This window comes from Saccopteryx leptura, chromosome 5, assembly GCF_036850995.1.
Source record: "Saccopteryx leptura isolate mSacLep1 chromosome 5, mSacLep1_pri_phased_curated, whole genome shotgun sequence".
NCBI lineage: Eukaryota > Metazoa > Chordata > Mammalia > Chiroptera > Emballonuridae > Saccopteryx > Saccopteryx leptura.
Genome location: NC_089507.1, coordinates 67,740,468 through 67,748,867, shown reverse-complemented (window position 1 = coordinate 67,748,867; position 8,400 = coordinate 67,740,468). Strand labels below are relative to the sequence as shown.

General features: G+C 38.6%; 1 protein-coding gene across 5 annotated transcripts in view; it reads left to right on the top strand.

The window, feature by feature from the left end:
• Positions 1-244: 244 nt before the first annotated feature.
• The window catches only part of MAPK10 (mitogen-activated protein kinase 10), a 335,359-nt gene continuing 327,203 nt past the window's right edge, over positions 245-8,400 (top strand). For all 5 annotated transcript variants that reach the window (XM_066384871.1, XM_066384870.1, XM_066384869.1 and 2 more), the window contains exons 1-2: positions 245-633; positions 7,028-7,142. The gene's annotated coding sequence lies outside the window, so the exon portion shown is untranslated. The remainder of the gene's footprint in view (positions 634-7,027; positions 7,143-8,400) is intronic.

Genomic DNA, 8,400 nt, shown 5'->3' with positions numbered 1-8,400 from the left:
CTGATGTAGCTGCCGAGAGTGGCTGCCAACAATCCCCGTTCCTTTCCATTTTACCTGGTCCTCATTTCCCTGGAAAACACAGTAGCTGTAGCTGCACATAGACTTTTTCCTCTTTCCCTTTCCCCCTCCTCCCCCTCCCTAGACCTCTCTGGGCTTTGACGTCATGTGTGCTCCTTTCAGTTGCCATAGCAACCCCATTCCCCAAGCCCTCTGTCCGTCTCTGGTAGGTTCCACAATGGTACAGGCAGCATCACCCTGCACAATGGTTTCCAGGCAGTGAAAGAGGGTGATTCAGCAAGCCACTCGTCTTCTTCTTTCTTCCTTAAATCCTTCTCTTCTCTTTTTATTTTTATGGGGGTGGGTGGTGCTTGTTATCTGCTTACCTTTTTCTTTTCTTTTTTCATTTTTACAATTTTCCTTTTTTCTCCTCACCCCTCATTTCCTAGGGGCTTGAGTGACTTTAAAATTGGGTTTTCTTGGAAATCACCTGTGCATCATTAATTTTAAACTATTTTCCCACCTCCCACGACTCTTCCTTATTACGTTTTGAAATGTGGTTAATGAAAAACAAGTAGGGAGGATTTCTGAGACAAACCCTGCTGGATGAGGATTGTAGTTCTGAACCACGGAATGGTAGGTGGCTCTTTGCTCATTCTGGGTTTTAACCTCGTTTTTGGAGGGTGTGGTGATTTATTAATTGCTCCTGGTAGGGTAGAGGAACCAGGAGGGGAGAGGGGAGAGATGGGGTGGGAAGCGGGTTAACGAAGTGAACTATCGCTGAGGCGAGACATCGCCAGCCTTTCCTTCTGTGCGGGGCATCTCTTCCCAGACTTGGGCGTGCTGGAGGCTTTCTGTTCAGCGTGAGGGTGGCAGAGGGTGGGAGGGAGCTTTCTTATTGTGACCAGAGGTTTTTAGACCAGATTTGAGCTACAGAGAGAAGCACAGAGAAAGAGAGAAGAAAGAGAGAGAGAGAGAGAGAGAGAGAGAGAGAGAGAGAGAGAGAAGAGAACGGCTGTGCTTGTTAGAAGTGCTGACCTCAGTCCCACATCCAAGAAATGCTGTGGGTTCCCTAAAATATAAAATATCATGTCGTTCAGTATGCATTGTGATTACTTCCTGAGAGGTGTAACTTAAATATTTTGGGACATATTTCCAGATTTTAGTCAAGAATGGTAAATATATATTTTAGTTGCAAAACTAATGGCATGACTTTCGCAGAAACACCTTAAGCTAAATTTGGGCTGGGGAGAGGAACACAGAACAAGCAAGGGTCAGGTTAGAAATGAGAGGAAACATTGGCACTGCAGTCAGATGGGTAAGGGGCCCCTTTAAGAAAGTGATCTCTTAGTCACAGCAGGCAGCATTTCTTTTCTTTCTTTCGTTTCTTTTTTTTTTTTTTTTTAATGGCATGATTCCCAGGTAATTTTGTGCTGGGATACTGTGTCCCCTAGAAATGTCAGAGCTCTTTTGGGAAAAAAAATATCATCAGAAGTATGGCAATATACTTATTAGAATTTATATATTGGTACCCACAGCAAAATAAATGTGATTTATTGGAAAAACCTTCAAGTAAATCAAGGTTAGAGATATTTCAAGAAAATTATATGTTTATGCATATATTTATTCCTCCCCTACATTTAAATCTAGAGATGGAGTCTCTGCTTTAACCCTCTAAATACATAACTTACCAGGATACTGCATTTCAGCCATAGAAAAAGAATGGCTTACCCCAGGGCCGTCAACTCTGGAGCAATCACAAGGTTGTTTACACGGGCTGTCTGCTGCAGAGCCTGACGGTGTCTGTGGAGCAGCCCTGCCTGCTGCTGGTCTGTTGATAATAACTTTTATGAACGAACAGGAAAGAGGCAGGCTAAGTCATGTGGGACAAGCCACTGTTCAGACGATAGGAAAATGGGTGTAAGTGCGCCAGGCACTGCGGGCCCCGGGTCCGATTTCTCCCTCCATTCCTAGACTGCTAGTTGTCCGACCCTGGTAGATCTTACTGAATGCTGATCCATGTATTACATCCAAGTGGTTGCAGGAATGACCATTCCTCTCAGGCCTGTGTAGATTTTCTACCTTAGGTGAGCACATATGTTGTAAATATAGATAGTATACACATGAATGAGTTTACCAGCTTTTGACTCCACTTTGGAACCCTTGAGTTTTAGGGGTCGGACAGTTTGGTTGTAGCAGTTTTGCTGCCTCCGGTATGTATTCCCTTCTGTATCTTAATCTCACCCTTATAACAGACAGATAGTACTGGACTGGTTTATTTTACCACATAGAGCACATTGGGTTTTCTCGGCCCACTACGGAACTAGAAAATCAGATGACAATGGTGATATGACCTTAGATATTAAAGAGTCTTCATGCTTCCTTATTTGCATATCACTCCCTCCTGTTGTTGCAAAGTAGCTTTAAATTAATGGGTTCCTGGCCTTACAAAATCTTTGCTCCCTATTCATGCAGTTTCAGTAAAAAGATTCTTGATGATGAGGCAATAAGAAATAATGTGTAGAGTATAAAGATCTGCTGCTTCCAGTCTCCTGCTTGCTTGCCCTAGAACAGCATCTGGTGTTGGGAAGAAGAGTGTATTTGCCATGCTAGAAGGGGATGTTTATGAACATATCCCAGCGGGGCCAAGTGTGTTTTTGCTGTCATTGTCTGGTATGTCTGCTGCTATTAGAATTTAATAGTTTCATAGTACGTGGTCAATATTTTTCAAGGTTACAATGAACTGAGACTTGATTGTGGAGGTTATAAAATATATGTATATTTTTAAATTGCACAACAATTTGTAGGATTTTTTTTTGTTGGTATATCCTATAGAAAAATCATAAGCAAAATGAATCTGCCTAACATAAGTAATGTGAAAAAGCATTCCACATTAAAGGTAAAGCCTCCTATAATGAAGGGCAATTTTTCCAAGTTTTATTATGGCTTTATGTAAATGAACCTATTTCTTTGGAGGTAATTGTAGTGAAAAAGTATTTTAATACTGATGATAAAGGATCAAGACAAATTGGGGGTTTTCATGTTTGTTAAATATGAGGGCAGATGCTCTCCTTCCCTGCTCGGTTCTGGCTTCAGGTCACATTTGTAGCAAGAAGACTTTGCGTAGAATTGGTGCTTTCAAATAGAATGATTGCTTAGTAGTTGCTTATGAGAATAATAGACTCAAAGCAAGAGAGACTTGCTTCAATTAGATTAATAGAAAACCAATTGACATTTAAATTTTTTTCTTCATTGCCCCTACTATTTTCTTTACAGTCTCTTTTAAGCTTCCGGTTGGATATTACAACACTTATTAAAAAAAGGCACAACGTGTCCAATAATGAGATGAAAGTGTACAGGGCTGTATTTGCTGCAGTCCGAGTGTTTCCTTCCTACTACACGTGAATTGCTTACACCTTCTGAGACCCAAGGACTTGTGGAAAAAGTTGCAGCTATAGACTACTGGGGAAGATGTTTGTAGGTGAAGAAGAACAGAATCCACTCGTTTCTTTACCATACTAAATATATATATTGCATTACATAAATCTGAGATAAGACACTGCTGCTGATTGAGATAAAAGATCATGCTGCATATTGATTGTTTGAAAGAGAAAATATAATTTAAAGCTGGAGCTCGGATTTCCAGAAATTTACCTCTCTGTTCGTAATTTCATAGCAAAATTGTATGATTCTGAGTAAAGATTTTCCAGCTTGACAATACTGTGTCCTTCAGAGAGAAATCTAGGTAAAGAAGGGGCAGTAAAAAATCTGTATGCTGTATGTTTTTGGTGCTGATCCTTCCCCCACCTTCATTTGATGGAGGGGAGTTTTATTTCTTATTGTGAATCTTGGTAAAAACTCTAAATAGAGATCTCAGGTCTTTAACTAGAAAAAGACATTTTTGGTTTGGAAAGTGGACCTCAAATTTATACTTATTTTTGGCAAAGGAATTTTTAGTTGAATTGATGTTTTGGATTCCTAACAAGCTACTGTGTCCTTTCTTACTGTTTTTATCCCTGGTGACTATGAGATGTAAAACCCATAGGCCCCAGTGTTACCAGACTACAACCGATCTGTGGTTTGGGTCCTCATCACTGCAATAACTAATAAGCAGAGACGGGGTCTGAGAGGGTAACAGGCGTTTTTAATCAAGATCGCCAGCAACTTGAGAAGACAGGGGGCATATTCTAGCCCAAAGCCTGACTTACAATCTCAGTGTGAGGGCTGATTATATACTTTTTCAGGTGGGTTTAGTACAATGGGGGGCATGCAGTTAGTCATAAAGTAGGAGAGCTGGTTCCCAGCATTGTAAGAGTCATCAAGCAGGATGGCCAGTTCCCAGAATCATAATTTCTTCTCCATGGTGTTCTGATCTAATTGTGGTCTTTATTGCTTCTTGGGTGCCAGTCATCTCCTCAGGGGTATGGGAACATCCAGCTTCAGTGGTTCTCTTGCATTCCTGGGTGGGGGTGCTGAAGACAACCTAGGGAATAGGTTACATATGGTACATTAGCAATTATATATATATATATATATCCCTATAATTGGGACTGGAAATTAGAGTTTTGAGTGGACAAAGAAATAAGTGAAGGTTCCTGAGAAGCATTCTTAACCCACAGTTGTTCTAAAACCTGATACAGTGTGCAGGTGTAAAATGAAGTCCCCTACAGGGCAATAGATATTTGTATAGTGGCCTGCACAGTGACAAACAGGAGTTTTTGCTACAGTGCGTGTGTGCGTGCGTGTGTGTGTGTGTGTGTGTGTGTGTGTTAGAAAGCAAGAAAAAAACAACCCAGTATTGACATAAAAGTACTAGAAATTTATTTTAGTGATTTGCATAGAATTTACTGCCTCCTGGTTTTCAGATGTTACCAGCCTGGGAGCTCCATGTGCTTCCTGCAAATGACTCTCTTAAAATAATCATCCCCTTCTCATACACTGAAAATAGAATTTGAAAACATTGGAAGTGAAGGAAAGCTTTTAAGTTTGTTTATTTGGTAATGATTATTTAGTGCCTCTACTACCTCTGCCATAGCATTTATCATATAATACAATAATTAGCAGTGGTGGGATTCAAATAATTTAACAACCGGTTCTCTGCCCTAATGACTGTTTTAAGTATAAAAAAATATACTCAAAGGTTGTTTATTATTTCATGTATTTAATACTTATATAAGAACAAGCAGAGGTACCCCAAAGTACATTATGTTATAAGAAAGAGTTTTAAAGTATTAATGAAAAAATATTAAATAATACTTGACAAAAAACATTGAAACTGTTTTTTAAGATATTTCCATATTGCTTCTTGATTGGCATCCTCACTTGCAATATTTTTCAGCTTTGGATAGAATGAACATTACTACAGGTGTTTAGATTACGCTGTTGCACAAATGAACATTAAAAAAGAGTAAGGAATGTAAATTTGTGATTTCCACATTGGGCGGTTGCCCAGGTGCCCACCTTAGAGAGAACTCTGAATACAAGTGCCATTTTAACAACTGGTTTGCCTAACTCAACAAAAAATTAGGTATTGGTTCTGCCGAACCCGTTTGAAACAGCTGAATCCTACCACTGATAATTACCTATTCCTATATTTCCTGTACTACCTACTAAGTTATAATCTCTGTAAGGGATTGACTGTGCCTGTTTTTCACATACTGGGGCACAATAAGTATTCCTTGAAAGAATGTCTCCTGTGTATGGATGGCAGAGTTTGGGAAATGGTAATATATTTTCTGACATTTGGGAGATTAAAATCATTTAGAGAGATGAGGTTAAATAACAAAGAAGGTATATGATAGTATAGATTACTGATTTCTTTTTTTAGATTTTTTTTCTTAAGTGAAAAGCGGGGAGGCAGAGAGACAGACTCCACATGCGCCCCTACTGGGATCTGCCTGGCAAGCCCCCTATGGGGTGATGCTCTGCCCACCTGGGGCCATTGCTCCATTGCTCAGCAACTGAGCTATTTTAGCACCTGAGGTGAGGTCATGGAGCCATCCTCAGCACTTAGGGCCAACTTGCTCCAACCGAGCCATGGCTGCAGGAGAAGAGAGAGACAGAGAGAGCGAAGGGACAGGGGGAGGGATAGAGAAGCAGCTGGTCACTTTTCTTGTGTGCCGTAACCCAGGATATCCACAAGGTGGGCTGATGCTCTACACCAAGCAAACCAGCCAGGGATATTACTGATTTGACAATAAATGTAATAGGAATTCAGAGGAGACATACATTTACCTCCTTTGATTTGGTATAGGTGACATAATGGCATGACCTGGGGGCAGACGGTGGTAAGGGAGGAATTTCTAGCAGCATTTGTAAGCTCCTTGCCAAGAAAAGGACTCTTATTTGGGGCAGAAAGGACATCTGTTTTGGGTGTGGTGACCATACTTTTTAATCTAGAAACAAAACTTGTGTTTGAGGATGTGTAGAACATTGCAAACTGACCCAGTCCTGGAGAATCTGGTCCAATATAATGTCTAGAGGTAACAGTAATGGGTTGAAGTTACAAGCCTGTAACTAGGTCAGATTATGGGAAAACTACATAGAGGTCTCTTTCCTGCTTCAGACCAACTTTAGTTTTATTCTATTTCACATACTTAATTGGTTTTCAAACTTCTCTCAGCCCTTTTATTGGTAACTATGTAACCCATGGCTCCAATGAAATCTTATATGGAAAACAAAATATGCAAACATGCAACAGTGGAGCTGTCCCAGTTGAAGCTTAGTAGGGGGGTTCCTTGAATCAAAAAACCAAATCCATATCACAAAACCCAATATCATATCACATCACCCAAAGTAGCAATACTTATTGGGTTCATGTTCAGATTTTTAAATATCCAGCTACTCTGGTGTTGGTAAAACCAAAGTTCTTGTGCTTGTGATGAGTTTACTGAGTAAACTACCTCAAGATGTTTTATTCCTGTGTCACCATCATCTGTTATCCTTCTCAGTCATTTGTTTTTCTCAATGCAGGTGAACTTCCCATTTAAATGTTAAAATCAATTTGTCTGTGTTTTTGCTTTGATTTTAGGCTAGTATGAGAAACACCCATGGCAGGATCATCTCAGATCTTCGTTATAGCAACTCATGCAAGAAGCTGTTGAATTAGATCCATTTTCTATAGATGAGAAACCGTATAAGCAGTGGTGAGTTGACAATTTGAAAATGTTCCTTAGCAGGAAACATGCAATTTCTATAACCAGCTTAAATGTTGCATATGATTTAGTGTATAGATCTAAAATACTGTTTTAAATAATGTCACTGAAGAAGTGAAAATCAATAGAACAGAATATATAACTGATGGTATGGGGCTATTAATACCACATATAACAGGCAGGAGGTCTTGAGATGCATGGGTGTGTTGCATACACCATGATGCTCTCACCCTGGATGACACTAGCCTATGTAAAATGACTGCAATGAACAATTTCATGTGATTGAGTAACAGCTGGGTAATAGTATTTGTCAGTAGTTTTATTATTTGCAATATAATCCTATATTTACCAATCATCCCTTCTAGTAGAATAACTGGTTCTGAACTAAATTCTTTTTTTTTTAATAATTTTATTTTTTTAATGGGGCGACATCAATAAATCAGGATACATATATTCAAAGATAACAAGTCCAGGTTATCTTGTCATTCAATTATGTTGCCTACCCATCACCCAAAGTCAGATTATCCTCGTCACCTTCTATCTAGTTTTCTTTGTGCCCCTTCCCCTCCCCCTGTAACCACCACACTCTTATCAATGTCTCTTAATTTCACTTTTATGTCCCACCTACTTATGGAATTTACTTATTTCACTTCGTATAATGTTATCTGAACTAAATTCTAATGCTCAGTTCTTTATATATATATTCCTGTACATTTAAATACATACACATATATGTACAATTTTATAAAATATATAGAAGTACATGTATATCTATGAACATAACATTTAGATCTTTAGAAATAAGGGAAGAGAAATCATATCGCAGTTTTATAAAACTTAATTTATGTATATTTTAGCTTATAAATCCTTTTATTTGATAAAAATAATATTAAAAATAGATCCAGTTGCCCTGTTAGTCGGAATAATTTTTAAAAATATTATAAAGGAATAACAAAATAAAAAATATTATAAAAATATCAGCATGCACAGTCAAAAATATTTTAAATCAAATACTTGATGTTTCATAGTTACCAAAGTCAATATAATCAATAGACTCCAACAGAGATAAACCAGTTATCTGTCAAATTATATCTGTGAGACATAGAGTATGACAGTGGTGCTTGTAAGACTCCAAAAAAAGCTGTTTTGAGCTAGTATTCAATGAGTCTCTTTCATTCGCTAAGTGGCTTATATAATTCTGGGTAGGTAGACTGCCCAGTGAGTTAATGCATATTTATAACTGCAGAAC